Here is an 18,371-nt window from a genome sequence, read left to right as displayed (position 1 = left end):
TTCCAGGACAGTGTTGTTGGGTTTATATACAAAATGGGTCAGAATTTATTGTGGTAGCACAAAAGTCTCAAAAATTGTAAATCAACAGAGAAGTTCATATGTAAAGATAGAACTTCTGCAGCAGGTTTATTGTGCTTAATTTGGAATGCACACGACCCTTTGATATCCTCCACACACCTCACTGTCACAGAGAACTGAAATCCAAACCCCAACTTCCAGCATCAAATGGCACTACAGTGCTTGGGAGAAGTAGTTTCCGTATTTTAACCGTGCATCTCCATGCTTTAGCACACAAAGGTTGGATTGATTTCACCAGGCACTAACGTGCCCATCTCGGGTGGGGCAGGTGTCTGCTTTGGCCACGCAGGTAAGCAGAGACCAGCAGATTTGAACTGCTGAAGCGCCCTTGGCAGGTGACTGTGGGCACACTTGCACGGATACCATGCCTAGACACAGATTCCTTGTGCTTGTGAAAACAGAACATTTTTTTAAATGGTTTAGAACATGAGCTCTGAGTGTTTATTAAAAAATCAGGACTAATTTATGTGGGCTCTTAATAGAAGTATATAAAATTACATAACCTGCACATACTTCCCTTCAGTGTGGATCATATTTCCTGCATGATAGCTGGTAACATTTTGATTTGTGTATTACTTGATTTTTTCTTACACCTGAGAGGGCAAGTTACGAAGCAGACAGATGTTCACAACTCGCATTTACAAGCTTAGAAACTTCCTACCAGATGCCAAGCCATTCCATACTCCCAGACACTCCAGTACCTCTCACCCTTCTGTTTCCATGTGTGACAGGACTGCCTTTCCGTGCTGATCTACGGCAAGCTATTCAGTAAAACTCTCTGCGATCCACAATCGAAAATTTTACATACTTCCACAGATACCTGTAGAAGTTTTCAGCGTCGCCTTACGCTATTTCCAGCAAGAACAGCCGAGCGAAGACGGCACGTTTGGGTTGAAGCGGTGCCGGTTCGGGAGCGCTGAGAGCTCCAAGGGCGGAGCAGCAGCACCGGCGCTGCCCGGCCCCGGCTGTGGCCGCCGTTCCCCGGGGTTGAGCGGGCGCGGGGCCGTTCGCTCCGCAGGCCGGGCTCGCCTCAGCGCGCCGGGGCAACGCCTGGGACCAGCGGGCGCCACTCCAGCACGGGCATACCCGGGACCCCGGGCCGGGCCCCCTCGCCCCGCGGGGTGCGGGGAGCCGGCCCGGCGCTGCCCGCGGCCGGTGAGTACCTCCCGCGCGCCGGGCGGCCCCTGAGGGGCGGCGGCCGGGGCTCCGCGAGGTGTCCCGGCGGTGAGAGGGGCACAGCACAGCACAGCCCGTGCCGCCTGCCCGGCGGTGCCCGGGGGTGACGGGGCACAGCACAGCCCGTGCCGCCTGCCCGCGGTGCCCGGGGGTGACGGGGGCACAGCACAGCCCGACCCGCCCGCCCGGCGGTGCCCAGGGGTGACGGGGGCACAGCACAGCCCGACCCGCCCGCCCGGCGGTGCCCGCTACAGGGGAAAGGCACCCCCGCCCCGGGGCGGCCCCGGCCGACTCCTCCCTCCTGAGCCTCGAACGCTCCCGTGCCGAAGTCTTCTTGCCAGCTGCGTGCTGAGTGCCTCCAAAATCTGGGGCGGAGGCACTTGATGCTGCCTATTTAACCACCTTTGTTTAAACTGCACTGTGTCAACGTTATCTGACGTGTTTTCTTCCTGTTTTGCCTTGCTGCTGGCGCTTGCTATTTTTCACGTGTTATATAACGCCATGTACCATGCCCGGAGCGCGGGGGAGGGTCGCTGCTGCGGTGCCCTGTGGGCAGTGGGGTCTGGAGGCGGTGCTGCTGCAGCTGGAGCGCTGTGGAGCAGCAATAGCATCCCTCAGGAGCCCGGCATTGCTCCGGGAAGCGATGAGCGCTCGCTGGGTTATTCCAACACCGCTAATGAGGAGGAGGCAGTGCGGCTTTGCCCCGCAGTGTCACGGGTGACCTCCTTTCAAAGGGCTGTCAGCCACAGCGTCTCCCCGGGACGGTGTTTTAACACTCATTCACGCTCGTGGCAAAATGTTTTTCTCGCCGCGCCTTTTTCCCGCAGCGTTACAGGCACTGCTGGTGTCGCACCACACGGCTTGGCGCTTCCTTCAGCACGCCGAAGAGATGTACAGTTCAATTCATAGTTTTCTTCAGTCTGTCCTCTCAGCTGGTTTTGAGTGCTGGACAACGAAGTCAAAATATCTTTAACTTGTACTTTTGCGTTGGTTTTGAAGACACAGAACACAAAGGGCTTTAATGAGAATACTCAGGATAAAAGGAAACGTTTGCTTCCCCTGTGTTGCAGATGCATGTTATTGAGCAATCCCGGTTTTCATTTTCCTTTTGTCACAATTCCCATACCTATGAGATCTCAGAGGATCCGGAAGAAGCAGAGAGCTCCAGGTGGAGTTCCTTCCTGGTCTTGCGTTAACTGCCCCGAGAGCCCGGGTGACTGTTGAACTGTCAAACAGGTTTTGTGGTGCAAAGAAATAAATCCTTTGGGTTTTTTCCTTTCTGCTTCCCCGTGGGTAGGAGTCTGTGCTCTTTGCAATGAGTGGTTAATGGTGGCGCCAAGCGGTGTCACCACTTACTGCTTGGAGGGATTTCACCCTGAGTGTATATAAACCTACATATGCCTTCCTATTCTGTGGCAGTAGATGAGAAACTCATGTATTTAAGTAAGCACCTCTTTTAATAAATCAAAATTAGGCTCTTCATTAATAATGTCTTAAAATAGTTTAGATGCCTCTGTACCATTGGGACAAAGAGGCTGGTGTCACTGAAGACTTACTCAGACTTACACTCACATCTGTATCTGACATTAGTGGCATTTAATCCTTATTTAATTCTGGAAGGCTTTAGAAGTTAAATACTGTCACAGAAGAATTTGTAGAAAAGCTTGATTTTTGGGTCACATTTGTGTTTTGATTCTGAATTTGTCAAATGAAAAGCGAGTTTCATTGGTATTTATAGTGGCAGCAGGACCAAACCTGAAGAGGAGAGGGCTTATTGTGTGCTCTATAAGGATGTTCTTATCGATTATGACCCCTATTCATGATGGTGCAATGACTGTTTACTAAAGAGAAAAAGCAGTGGAGAAGAAGGCAGGAATTCTGTTGCTGCACTGTTATTTTTGAGTATTTTCACATGAGCAATTTTGTAGCTGTGCAATATATTTTTTAAAAACTCTGCATGCTACTGTTTTGCAATGCTGGTTTCTTGCTCTTTTTAGCATGTGAGTCCGTAAGTTCTACTTTCTTGCTGCCTTCATTTCATAAGGATAGGTAGTGAATTTCCTAAACTAACGCTAATTTATTTTCCAGGTGCAGGCCTGGGACTGATGTTTTCTAAATGTTAACTGGTCCTAGAAGAATGAAAACTGCCTGATCAAATTGTCAGGTTAGTTGTCATTGGGCCATAAAAGCTCTCTCTTTTCTATTACCGTTTTGCTTTTCTTTGTGCTCATGTCCTTTGGTTTATAAATTTAGGTTCATTATGTAGGTTTGGCTTATTGTATGAGTTTACCAGCTACTGGTAAAGTAAATTAAACTCATACATTAAAGCAGTGTAAAGCAAAGTATTTCAGGTTTCCAGCAGAATTAAATATTTGATTCTGACTTTGAACATTCATGTGTTATCAACTTCTAAATATCAGCGCTACGTCCATTTATCTTTGGAACTTCTTCAGCATTACAAACACTTAATGCCTGATTTTAGACCAACACATTTTCTTAATCTCCACAGACAAACTTTACAAGCAGTTCTGAGTGCCTGTTTCAGATGCTGAAGTGAGATGGAGATCTCTCCTGTAGTTCAGAACTTGCTTCTGGGAGGGCAATTTCTGAATGGGATGCATCCATTCAAGGGCTTCAGATTATTTATCCAAATTACCACAATTTGCTCCTAATTAGTCTAAATTAAAGCGCTGTCCCTTCAGTTTGTGTTAATTTTAAAAGTGCAAACTACTTTAATTCTAAATGAGAGCAACCACACTGGGATTTAACAAGTTTACTGGTTTTGCCTAATCAGAAGTGTTGTAAGTTTGTCACCCTAGACAAATCTGCAGATTCTGATGGTGAACAGACTGATCCTTGTTAAAACTACAGATAAAGCTTCTGGTAACTTCCCCAAAAGTCTGCATCTTCAAGCCCGTGTCAAGCAGCCCTTAAGACAGAATTCCATAGGCAATAGTAAGTATGAAGGACAATTGATTTTACATGGCACAGGGGTAATATAACTCAGCTCTCAGTGCAAGTATTCCAATTATATAGAGTGGTTTTGCTTCCTGAGATAAATATTGCTTGTGTTCAAGGTCCTGATTTTGAATATTTTCCTGGGCACAGTAAAATACATGGTTCTCATTTCTTTTTTATTTGTGTTGTAATACCCATATGAAATATGTACTTCCAGTAAAGTTATTCCAGATTTTAAGTGAATTCTGATGAGAACTCCTATCTCAGATCCCTTGTCTGGGAGTCAGGCTCTGATAAAAGGTACACAGACCTAACCGTGTCTGTGATAAAAGTTAAATGTGGTTGTGCTGCAGCACAAAATAAAGACTACAGCAGATATTTCCTAAATTATTCTGGAGACCTGTTCTGGTGCATTCCGGTAGTTGTGTAGTGTTAGTTGAATGGGTTTTTTGCCTACTCAATTATGTGCCTCTTAAGCCCAAAAGTCCAATTTCTTGTTAAGAATCTCCTATTATCTATTTATTAAACTGCCCTTTAAAACTCTGCTGAGACATGGCCTGGTCACAGAGTGCTGGTGAATAATCAGATTTATAGTCTGCAAATCCATTTTAAACATCTGTTGAACAATGTAAGTGTGACACTTATAGCCAAATATGTCCTAGATGCTTCCCTTCTGCCCTAGAAGGAAGCCAGCTTTTTAAGTCCTTCAGCTTTGAGACAAAGGAACAAAATCACTTTATTGCACTAGAGTTGTTATGTTATTTTAGCAAACAGGATGAATTCCTGAAAGACCAATTAACCTTCATATAAATGAACTGTGCTATGTTGCATAGTGTCCTTTGGAAGCTCTACTGAAGTTTGCTGATGATTACAGTGGCTGCTCACAAGAATAATTAGATGTTAAAATGATGATCCTTGGATATCCAAGGCATTCTCAAGGGATCAAGGGCCTGCAGAAGGGAAGGTGATAGCTTGAAATCTGAAGGGGAGGTAGAGCAGTGCTTAACCAATACCATTCATTTTTATTTTGTTGGCTGAGAATAATAGCCAGTTTAGGAATAGTTGAATGCTTCCTGACAAGTAGAGGGTGACTTTTTAAAAGCTGGTTGATAAGTCATAGGTTGTTTCTTTGTAAATAATTCCTTCTCCTAGGAGAATGAAGGGTACAAGCAATCCCATGTCAATCCTGCTAACAAGTCTTGCTGCTGCTTAGCCAGCCTGCCTTAGTCAGTGCCTATTTCTTCTCTTTTGCATAAATAATGTGGATAAGTTTTGCCTTCCTTTAAGAACTATTATAGCATTTTTGATACATGCATATCTGTATGTTTACTTGGGGCCCAGAGAACGGGAGTGCAAGTCAATGGGATGAGGGATGGGCTGTTGTCTGTTCACACAGGGAGCCTAATCAGCAGTTCAAAAATGCAGTCCAGGGAGGCTGGGCTTAGTACTGTGGGGCAGAGGTTCCTGCAACAGCAGATCCTGCACAAATTTGGTTTATCCAAAATGCTACATTAATTCAATTACAGCTTGAATGATGTTTAGTTCTGCCTATAAAGTCAAATAACATGTTATTGACTCTTCCTGGGTAATTTCATGGTTTCTTCTTCCTTCCCCATATCTCACCCTGACAGCTGAAACAGGTTTAACACTTTATCTCGTTATTTGTTCCATTGACAGCAGAGGTGATTCTTGCAGAAGAAAATGAGCTGTGTGCACTCTCATCACAGAGAAATAACAGAGTCCTGTTTATTCTGACTTCTCATGCAAGTGGGTGTTTTGGGTTGGTGTTTTTAATACAAAATTGCTGGATGCAATTTTCTGTTTTGATAATAAATGGAAGAAAACAAGCTCCTTGGGAATTGTCAGGTTCCAGGTGCTTTTTTTCAACACCATTCTGGCTACTTAGGACTATGTGAGCAAATGGAATTTCCCCAACAGTTCATTCTGTTGTCAGCAGACTGCATGTGCAACTTCCAACCTGTAGTTTCTTGAATTTTTTTGTGCTTTACTTTGCTACTGAAGTGTATTTTGTATGGACATATAATTAGACATGGAAATACCCGTCTATATATCCTTTTCTACATACGGATGTGTTTGGTGTGTACACACAGAGTGCACCAAGTTATTACTCTGTGTGAATAAAGCTACTAAAATCTTGACTGTTAAGTGTAAGAGATGTAAGAATTATGAGTTAATGTTCACAGATCAAGATATGTGAAGGTTTTGGGGGTCAAACACATTACCTCCTGGTGCATTCAGGATCATTGCAGTGCATTTATTTACTCTAGAAACATCTGAGTGCTCTGACTTAAAAGACTTTAGGAGAGCGGAATAAAGCAAAAGTTAATGAAAATAAAACATTCACTTCTGAAGACTGTACATCATGAAATATTCATAGTTGTTCTGCAGACAGGACATAGTATATGGAGAGGAGTAAATAATTTTGTTGCAGAATTGCAGCTTGGTGTATGCTGATTAACACTGGAATGTAATTGTTTGACATAATCAGAAGGGATAATATTTTGGGATAGCAGATATGTATGGTTTTGACCAAAAACATCGATTCCTAAAGATGAGAGTGTCCTGCCAGCATTCTGTGGGGTTCCTGCTGGTGACTAGGTTGAGAATTAGAATAGTACATTACTGTTTCATTTCTTTTACAAATATTTTCACCGTGAGAAACATGTGCTACTTTAAATGTTTTGAATATACTCAGCATCCTGTCCTGGTTTTAACTCTGTTTCTTGCTACCACTCATTAAAATGATTTTTAGTAGGAGTAGTTGTCATGTTTCAAAAATAAGTAATTATCTTTAATTTTTTTTTTCTGGAAGGATTGCCCAACTTCAGGTGCTCTGCTACTTTAGACTGCTGTTAAATAGGACCATTAGTCTCACCTGGCTTCTTCCTTTCTTTTCCTCTCAGCTCAATTACAGGTTGTCAGTGCTGAAAGAAATGCTCTTGGTGGTGGAGTGGTATAGAGGGAAGTGTTAGCACCTGCTCTTAACCGAGTTCCTGACTTCTTCCTGCTGCACAAACCCACGTGGTTTTAGAGAAGAGCTTGATATGTATCAAAGTTGTCTCATCCCCACTTGTCTGAAATTCAGCTCAGTGGGTATTAGGCTGGAATATTGTGTCACTTCAGGTGCTGAAATTCTTTGTTATATCTTGTGTGGTTGTTTAGAGATGTCATTTTTTTTTTCCTCTCATATAGTCTAGATTGTCAACAAGCTATGCTGCAATAAAAATGCACTGGGATGGATTTATTTTGCTACTCTAAAGGAAATTGCAGTACAGCTAATTTGCAAATGAATATATTTAGAGATTCTTCTGTTCAAATTTTGTAGTATTGATTTCACAAGTCCTTGTTCAGGGTATTCTTTTGAACCAGGAGGAAAAGTGAAGAGGCAGTAATTGCAACTGTGACGATCTGTGGTTAATTTGAAACACTTTCAAAAACACTTTAAAAGGCTTCTGAAAATCGAGGTGAGTTGGTGATAAAATACCAAAGTTGCTTATGAAAATGACATTTAGAAACCTGAAACATCTGGAATGCAGACTTTTAAATGTGCTTCTCTTACCTTCAAAAAGGTTTTGGCACAGAGCTATAAACACAGAATTAATTTTCCAAACTGTGGACTCTAAAATAATTTGTATATACCTAAAAAACTTATAAAATGTAAGCAATGTTATCTAATGCCTTTCTTTGTTTCAGAGCTATCTGAGGTCTGATCATGGATGCATTTAGAGTTGCCAGAGTTCAGTGGCCTGTGGGGATTTTGCAGCAGAAGGGATAAAGAAGGGAGTGTACTGTTTTGTCATGCTCTTTGCTTCCTCACTAAGCTTCCTTTTAGTCTTGTCTTCTGATAAGTATCTTAAACAGAACATTCCTAATGAAGGGACTGAGCCCCAGGTGACAGAGGTTCCTATGGCTGCTGGTGAGCCTGGTTCTTTTGGTTAGGCTGGAAGAGATAAGGAACCCAGGCTCCAGTAAAGCTGCTGTGTAAGCTCACACCAAGTTCGTGCAGTCCATTCAGTGAAGTTCATTGAACAGAAGTTAGGAAATCAAGTAAGTGGTAAATTTAAGCTCCCTGTGGCCCAGCACTGAAAAAAAGACTCCATTATTTGTTTTTAAATGAATATCAAACTTGCATTATTTTATCAGATAAACAATAATGTTCTTAGCAAAACAAGCATGTGTTTATTGGAAATTAGGGTGTATTTGAAGGTAAGGCTGGGTCTGCTTAGGACTGTTACTCTGGCAAATTATTCGTCACTGTAAATGCTCCCTGGGGTAGAAGGGAAAGCAGTGCATGTGGTGAGTTCCTGTTACATTGAGATGCATTTTAAAAATGACAGTTATTTTCACGGAAGTATAAAGTTTTATAATCCCTATATTTGATCATTTATTTTTAATGAAACAGATGTGTTGTTAATGCTTTGCTGTGAATGTGCTGATAGTGAAACAGCAACAGCCATGGTGAGTTATGTGTGTGTGTTAGGGCAGAAAATCTGCTCAGAATGTGTTATATTTCTTCCTTCTCCTTGGTTACCTCCCTCAGATTATTCAATTTTTAAATGTTCCTTTTTTTAACTACTTCTTCCCAAAAGTATCCTGTATACTTCCTGCAAGTCTGCATTGTATCATTCTAGTTCATCTGTTGACTTTGAAAACAGGGGGTGAGGAGACCTCACTCAGAGTTTTAGAAAGTAAATTATGATTTTGGCCTTTTCTTTTTTAGAGCACAAATGATACCTTCTGTGGAGCCTGGTTTGTTTCTTTTCTTCTGGGCCTCTTTTTGTTGCTTTTAAAAACTTCATTGGGAGTTTGAGGTTATCCCAAGCACTTGGGGGAAGACTTGAGGATGTGTATACTCAGTTGGGTGTGTACTTTTCCAGCGGCACAATCTGGCTTCAAATATTACAGGCTTTACAAAATCACTTATATGACATTTATTCACCAATACATATTTTTGACTTGCAGACTTGACCATCAACTCTCCTATTTTTCTAAGTCCTGTGAAAACTTAGCAGAATTCTTCAGTTACTACATCAGTAACCTTTTCTGCTTTGCTCAGTGCATATACATGACAGACTTCAAGAACTTCCATGTTCTGTTAATTCACTTTAAAATTAAGTACTTTAATATTCACATTCAGCATAAATATAGGCCATTAGTTGACTCAAGCAAATATAGCCACAAGGGTGAAGTTTCTCTTAATATTAAGTTGTTATACAGAAAAGTCACTAAGCTCATCTAGGTCCTTCAAGTAAGCCAAACTAAAATGTGAATATTTATTACTTCTAAAATGTCACTTCCATTTATGAAGGGACTCAGAGTATCTTTGTTTCACAGCAAGCAGGTAAAGACAGTGAGCTGCCCTTAGGTGTTAGCTGAAGTTCTTGGCTGTATTTGTATGAAATTAGTTGTGAGTGTGCAATAATTTGCTTTATGCCCACTAAAATAGATGCATCCGAGGTGCCACTTCAAACATCATTAAGGTATGAAATACCCATCTTGTCTTTTCTCTTTTTGTTGAAGTTACTTATAGGTGGGCATAAATACACAGGGTAAGTGGTGAAATATTATAAATAATTATGCGACCAATCCAAAATCAGGGGTTTTCACAACAGTAATAAAGCCCTGCCAGCCCAGAGGCTTGACAGCTATTGATCCTGACTTTTATAAGTAACTCAATTTTGCCTCTTACATTGAGGACTTGGAACTGTATCTGCAATTATTTCCAGGTTCAAACCACACTCAACCAGAAATAGTATTTTTGTTGAAAAGCTGCACTTTGATATGTAGGCTTTATTGCAGCCCTACTGAAATCAATAGGACCTTTTTCTGGTGACCTCAGTAAGGATTGGACTGGGCCCATAATTTACACTTGCAAATAATTGTGGCCACAAAATCATATCTACAGAAATGGAGGCAATCCTTCAAAACCAGGCTAACTTCTGCTTGTCAGGGTTTTTTTGGAAGGGAATTCAGTAACTGGCTATGGTTTATCCTTTGGGGTTACCAGAAGCACAGTAATTTTCAGAGGTTGTTGGGTCAGGGTGACATGATCTATGGTTGCTTCCTTGAAAGGAAAGCTTTCTCTAGGGTAAAGAGGAGTTCTGCTTCATTGTGCCTGCTGTGATGAGTCATAGGGAGAGAAACTGCTCCTTTAGGGTAGATGTGAGTGTTCTCTAGCTATGACCTGAGCTTTCTGTTTGCAAACCTGTCAGTCCACAAAGCAGTTGATTCTCTCTTGCAAACAGCACCATAACTGGCTCAGGTGTGATCAAAGGTAAGGGGAAAATGACTCCTGCTTTTAAGAGAAACAAGGTGGATTTTGTTCTCTGAATCCTCTCCCCACAAATTCAATCATGAAATTGTAAGGATGTTGGTTGTAGATTTAGCTGGCAGACACCAAATATTTGCAGAAACAGAAGAAAAGCCTTAATGTGCAGATTTAAATGTTTGCAAGACAAAAATCCAGTCTATTTCTAATAGATTGTTTACCCCAGATGAACTAGAAACTGATTGACAACTTGAAGTCATACTCCAGAAAATATTTGAAGTATTTCTTTATTCTCAAGTAGAACTTTATTTAGAAACACTTTATTTAGAAACATGCTCTGGTGGAAATTTCAAGATTTATAAATGACCTTTAATCCAAGGATACAGGATCATTGAAAGAGACAAATGGTTTGATACCTCCTACGTGGTGCAGTAGAAGGAAGTACAATTGGACAAGATACACCTTCTTTGTAAAATACAGTTGGCCTGCAGCTGGAAGGCAGCATCATGACTGTAGCATTAGGACTGATGCTTTCCAGTGAACTGTAGCCTTTATGATCTTGATAGTTCAGGAGGACTTCACAGTGAAAAGTTTAACCTCTAGGATGAACTACTATAAATGTCTTCTTTAAAAAATATTTTAAAATTACATTGCAAGTTAGTGGAAGGAACTTAAATGTTCTAAACTGCAGAAACACCTGCAGTTTTCTTTGCTGCTTGCCTGCATTAATTCCAATCACGTAAGAGAAGTGGCACTGCCTTCTTCTACAGTGAATAAATAACTCTGTCGGTGATAGGATTTCTGGAGATTTATTTTCTTTGCAAACACTCAGTGTTCACGAGCTTGTAACTGGAATGACTTTCATCATACTTGCTGTTTGTAAGTTGATTTGTAATTAATACTGGCAAGCCTGAAGATACGGTCCTTTGTACCTTGGTTGATGCAAATCAGATTCTGCTTTGCCTTGTGGGAGATTTTTGTGTGTTTTCATATTGCTCTTTGCTTGTTCACAGCTGTGAAGGATATAACCTTGGAAGTAGTCCAGTGGTTGTTTACATAATGGCATGATGTGGTTTTCACCCAGCTCATGTAGGTGGGGAAGTCAATACCTATAGATTATTTAATCGATAGTTTCTCCTGTCTCAGTTTTCAAAGATCAGTTAAATCTATGGTGCTATCTTTAGTTGTGGTAATTAGAGTGATGAATATATAGTTTTAAATTATTATCTTTTCTGAAAATTACTACTTTTTTCTGAAAATGTCACTCTTAAAAATAATTTAGGTAGCAATGCCTAAATGTATATTTAAATATCATTCAGACGTGAAGCATCAATTAAAGATGGCTTCTTCCCTAACCAACATGCAGAAGAAGGAAACCAGGACAGCCCTTTTAGATGGAAAAGGTTGGTCCCTGACATCCAGCTCTAACTCTGTCAGGGAATTTAACAGAGTTTGCCAGATAAAAAAATATTTAAGTCTTGCAGGCTTTGGAGTTAAATGTGATTAAGAAGCTACATTTCAAACCAAAATGCTACGCCCACTTCAAATCTATCTTCAAATATATCGTGGCAAAATAGCGATACTGTATTCACCTGTCTTGAAATGCCTTTAGTGTACTCATCACTGTTATCTCCTACCCTCTTTGGGAAAAGACTCACCTGAGAGAGAGAAAAAGCCTGTGAGACTACTAAACAGTTCCAAAAAACTGAACAGAGAAGTTTTAGCATATCTCTTCTTCTATATGTCACTGCTAGGAATAATTTTGGGATTCCATTCCAGGATGTATTCAGATTCCTGAAAGGTTTGAAAAGTACATTGCAGTGTTTCACAGTAACGGAGAAGATGAGCCTTGGATGTCTTTGAAAGAGTTTAGGGAAGAGACTGAGTGTGGCAATCATGAAGCTCAGTGTGATGAAGGACAATAAATCCTTGAAGGTGTGTGGAGATGGTGACTCTGGGAAGGAGTCATCAAAGTGTTCCAGCGAAGGAGCTGCTCTTCCTGCCTGCATAGAGGCACAATCATCTCTGTGCTTATCCTGAAGTATGTGGAAATAAGCCCCAATGTGCTCAGTGCCTCCGTACAGGACCACATTCCCAAGCTCAGATGGATCAGGAACAGTGGCAGCACAATACTGCAGTAGCACAGTTAGCTCTGTCTTGTGTCCTTCAGGACACTGTGAAATTGCATTTGCAGTTTCCAGATTCTCGGTTTCAGATTCTGACTCCCAAATCCCATGAGGCCAAAGGAGGGAAGTGCAGGGAGCCTGCCGTGCTGTGCAGCCATAGAGGAAAGATCCATCAGGTCCCATAACTTGGTGCTCTCTGGACTCTGCTTGTCTGGAGGCACCAGGGCTGGGACCCCATAGTCCCCTTTTGGGGTTTGCTTTAGGATTTTCCTCACAGCTTTGTGTGTTCAGGCAGGGCAGGGTAGCAAAGGGTACATTGAGGAACTGTGTTACCAAATCCTGGGAAGAGTTTTCCAGATACAAGAAACCAGAGACATAAGGTCCAATGGTTTCTCCTGACCATTTTAACTCTTTGGTTCCCAAGTGCATCTTTCTGAATTTGGCTGCAAAGACATAAAAGGTCAGGTTAAGCAGTCCCAGAGCAACAGTTCAGTGGCTTGGGGGTTGGGCTTTTTTTGGTTGGTTGGGGTCTTTTCTACAGACTGGCTTAAGGAAATTTTAGAAAAATTATTAGTAGTCTATCAGCCTGTTTGGTTAAAACAAACACAAAATGGATTAAGCATTCGAGCTGTGGAATTGATCTCTGTGGGCAGTTCTTACAGCATGTGCTTTGAAGAGGAATGTGCTGTCAAATGTGGCTATGCTGTAGTTTGGGGAAGGGACCTGCACCCAGCATTTAAACATGTTTTTCTCTTTTTTTTCCCCTTGTTTCTAATGGGAAATTAATTCAGCACAACTTTTTCTATTTCTCACTGTGCATAGTTAAACTGGTCTGTAGAGGGTATGTGTACCAGGCTGGCTTCCTGGGGCAGAACTAATCCAATCATTTATGAGTTTAACAGATGTTTTTGCTTTTCAGGCCAGGTGTAATCTCATGCACCTTTTTTGTAATTCTTCCCTGGAGTAAATGCTAGCTAGGCTAATGGCCAAAAATTTAATTACCTTTTTTCTTTTTTTCTGTTTTCCTTCTAGATGTGGGTAGTGTCACTTTACATCAGACTTCCCCTCTTTTAGGAACAGTACAATGATGCATCTGTTTGTATTTTGTGCAGAAAATGATCACTGACTACTTTTCCTTTGCAATGGTGTTTACTGAGTTGATTGTGTTTGGCACACTGGTGGGCTTTGGTCATGGAGAAAGATTTATATCTATTTCTTTATATTTTTTGTATATCCTAATGGAAGTGTTCTTCTGTTGTATGATACTACTGTCTGCTTACTCTGCCAAGGATTAATTAATCGTTTCTTTACCCTGGTTTTACTCTGAAGTCAATGTAAAACTTGGGTCAGAAGTGGGCTAGAAAGGAAGACATCAGGGCTACAGACAGTGAAGAAACACTGAGAGGGGCACAGTTGGTCTTTGGGAAGCCTTCATACCTCTCATTCACTCATAATGGGGCTGTGTTGCTGCTCATTGACTGAACCAGTAGTTTGACCAGGGAAAAAAAAAGTAATGATAGCAAGAGAAGTATTGGACTGTTGGGAGGCAGGAGTGGTGCCTTGGGGATCCCTGTTAGGACTGGATCGATAAAGCTGTCATGTGACTTACCTGGAAGGAGAAGCTGGCATGCCAATAAAACTTCTAGAAGACATTAAATCAGGATAACTGCGCACCAGTGTCAGGCTGTACAGAGGTTAGAATATGGACAAATGATAACAAAAGCCTGCAAGACACATAAGACATGAAAATATTGCCCATGGAGTCTGGAAATCCTCTGTTTGTCTTTTCCCATGCCATACCTCAGATAACTGTAAAACTTAAATGGAAGAGACCACAGTTTGTCAACTTTGCTGGAAAAAGCAAACTGCCAGTACCAGAAAGGGTTTCGTTTGATACTGAATGTGAGTGTTTTGCTATAGAACTTTCTTGCAGAGCTGTGGTGGGCCAGGGAAGGGGAGTTTTCAACTCTTGTCTATGCATGCAGAAGCACTGGAAAACATGGTAATCCCATTAGCCAGACTGCCTCTAGCCAATCCAGCTGATTTTGCTGGAGAGAGGAAGTGTATGCACTGTGCTGGCTGTGGGTTTGTACCTAAAAATAGTTCATGGCTGTGATTACATAGGCACAATTAAGCAGAACAAAAAGCTATAATTGTCATACTGGCAAAATGATTCTGTGAAGAGCTGGCATTGCTTGGTTTAGGAAACAAATTCTAGGTGGTTTGATTCACTACTATTTTTAACTCAGTTTACATAATGAGCTACGGTCCCTAAATGAAAATCTTGGTTCTGCTGGCTCCAAACAGACTGGTACTTTCGGAAGCGGATCCAGCATTTTGGTAGTTCTGGTTTGCTCTGTAGAAATCTGTTTCTAGTTGATGTTCAACCACATTAGTTAGGAATTTAAAGGTAAGTAGTGTGTCAGTACATGTCTGTGTTTCAAGCCCCAGATGTGAATCTGGTTCACTGAGGTTGGCAGATGTGCTCTCGTAGTGGGTCACCTGCTGCTGCAGCATCAGGCAGTGTGTGCCTGTCAGCCAAGGAGGGGACAGCTCTTCCTTGGGCTCACCTGAGGCCTGAGAGACCTGCAAAAATCTGGTATGGTAAACTAACACCCTACGGAGTTTATTCATATCAACAAAACCAGCACCTATATTTCTAACACTTTTAACCATCTGGAATCTGAGCAAATATGTTCTCTAAAGGAGCAAGTGCAGCATTGTGGGGTTGCTGGTCTTACTGCAGGTACTCAGCTATCAGAGCAGCACAGCTTGGTTGTCTCTTATGTGCAAGAAAATTCATTGCCTGAACCAGTGTAAATTTGCAGGACGTGGCATTTTAAAATGTCAGTAAGTTAAGTGGGGTCTGTAAACATTCTAGGCAGGTTGTGGTTCCTTGGCTTATTGTTTGACCATTTTGAATGGAAACATCCGTGTGGTTTTATTACATCACTGTTTGATTAATTACAGCCAGTTGAACACTAGATTACAGCACCAAGATACCGAAACACTGAAGAGCTTTTAGGAGAGAGAATTCTGAATACTGACAGAATTAAGTGTGGCATTTCCTGATTAAGAGTGCTGTGGTGCAGATGTTAACACTGCCACTGCTGATTAAAACAAATTGTAAATAACACTTGTAGAAAATTCAGTGAAAGCCGCAGTTGCCTTAGTGGTTTTTTCAATGACCAAATGTACCCATTTTAGAGGACACTTAAGGTTTCTATTGCTAACTTCAAAAAATGGAAATAGAATAGATTGCTGCTCAATCAGTACCTTAATTTCTCCAACAGCAAAAATCTTCAAGGTATTTAAGATGGAAATCCTGAGTCTCCCACAGCAATTTTTGGTTTAAACTTAAATTTTTTTATAAAGATTAGAAATACTAAGGGTCTCAAGGCACAGTAAAATTGTGGAGAGTCCAAGATATTTTTACTTGCCTCTCTAAAGCACAAATAGAACTGTAAAGAGAGATTTATGCCTTGGCAGTATCTGGTCTGTCATTAGGGCCCTCTTCCCATGAGGCTGGACAGGATTTTTAAAACTGAAAGCATCCCAGCTCTGGTGAGAAATAGCAGTGCCTTTGAGCAACTCAGCCCATGGTAGCAGCCACCCAAGGGAGCCTGTGGCTCTGTAAATTTTCACTGCTTTGTTTGAAGATTTTGGGCTGTACCTCAGCTCCCACTTTCATGAAAAGTGAATATGTAAATGTGGGGTTTGTCTCACTGCTAGAAGCCAAGTGTTACATAAAAAGCAGTTCAGAAAAACAATAACTTGAGGTTGACATTTGTTTGAAGAGAATGGAGATTATATGAGTGTGTAGTCCTAAAAATGCTGCATTTATTGCTGATTAAGAAATTCAGCATAATCAGATAATGAATGGTGCTGTGTGACTCCCCATACCAAGTCTAATTTGGTAATAATAATTAGGTAGGGAGTTGATCTGTTCAGTCTCAATGGCAGTGCCATAAAAGGAGGCAGTAAGTTTAATGTGTGAAACTGGTAAACTGACAGGTGTTAAATTAAACAGCACAGCTCTCCTGCTGATGGGGATCTTAACTTTTTAGTGGTGGATATAAAATAGGGTACAACTTGGGGTAGTTTTTCCATATATACCAATTTAAGTGTAATTGAGCAGCTGTGGCCTTGGGAAACACTGGTGTCAGAGATCAGAGCTGTTGGACTATGTGGTGCCTCCAGTGCAGAGTGTAAGGCATGGCAGATCAATGTCAAAATTGGATCATGCCAATATGGAAAGGCTGGGCTGTTAAGAAGTGTCACAGTAGTGTGCTGGGACAAGGTTTCAATCAGTGACAAACTTGGTCTTTTGCTGGAGTAGTAGTAACTTATTTAAAAGCTGTGCTTTAATAGCAAGACCATTTTAAATCCATCATATTTATTATATAGTTTTGATTTTTTTTGTCTGCTTTGATTCTTCTGTTCTTAATAAAAAAATCAGTTTTGAGTTTATTAGTGATAACAACTAATGCCTTAAATGCTTTCCCTCCATAAATAGAACATTGCAAATATATAAATAACTACATTGCTTTGATGCCTAGATATGGTTGTGTCTTATAATTAATTCATTTCCCAATAAGAAAACCAATTTTAGAAAACAAGCTTTACTTATCTGTATTTCTTCAAAGGAATTTAATTTCACAGTAATTCAGTTATGTAACTGCAATTAATTAATTGTTAATGTTAATTAGAGTAAATATTTCTAAAATAACTGGATATCTTTAAGTGTTGCTAATGATTTTGATTATTTTACCTTCAGAATTTCTCACTTAGTCAGCACTTCAAATGAGTATGCCAAGAATATGTTCATGTTTTCTGCTTCTTCTTTTATTTTTTGGATTTCTTTTTTCTGTTTAATTTCTGTTCTCTTTTCTTCAACATTAGATCTAAAAAGTGTCAGCTATAACCAGGTGGTGTTTGACTATCTCCTATATACCCTTTTAACCTATTCTGTAGAGTTTTAAAACATTCATGCTGTAACATAGCCAGAGAGATCTGTGGGGGCTCATTTCTTCTTGTATTATTTACTGTTAGTGGAGCAAACTGCAATATGTGAAATGGGACAGATGCCTTTTTATTTAGCATCAAAGCTTATCTTGTAAGTTTTAATTCTGTTTCAGGAAGAACTGTTTATGGTGATTTTTATTTATACAGTGCAGGTATGAGGGCAATGTGAGAACTGGGAAACGGCCTCAATTTCTCATTAAACCAGTTCCTGAGGTGAAGTATTTCCATAAATCTTTTAGTGTTAGGCTGAAATTCCTAACAGAAGAGGAATCTTATCAGTCTAATAAACGTGCTGTGGGATAGGTACCTAAGGCAGACTTAAAATCCTCCCTCACTGCCTGATTTTCAAGCAGAGAACCAGCAGGCAAGAGGTGGCTCTGGCTGGTGCTGGGCAGAGCCATGCTGGTGGTGCCAGACTGGGCACCACTGTCAGTAGAAAGGTCCTGCAGTGCCAGGGGCTTGTGTTATGCACTGAAGGCACAGCAGGACTGGCAGCTGATTTGTTTGATGCTAATATTGGGGGGATGGCCAGCCCTGGGGCTTAGGCTGGAGTAAATTGCAGTAATTGTTCAGTTCCCAGATATTTTCTCCCACGTATCTCTGGGTGTGTCAAACACTATTAGTTTTGTGTTAGATGACCCAGATTAATGATGTAATATAAACCCAATGAGGTATCACAGTGCCTCTTTTTTTTTTTTTTTTTTTTTTTTTGGTAGAAC

Source organism: Corvus kubaryi, unplaced genomic scaffold, assembly GCF_017639235.1.
Source record: "Corvus kubaryi isolate FWS band 111438036 unplaced genomic scaffold, C.kubaryi_AGA036_p1.0 37397, whole genome shotgun sequence".
Taxonomy (NCBI): domain Eukaryota; kingdom Metazoa; phylum Chordata; class Aves; order Passeriformes; family Corvidae; genus Corvus; species Corvus kubaryi.
This window is presented reverse-complemented; position numbering follows the sequence as displayed.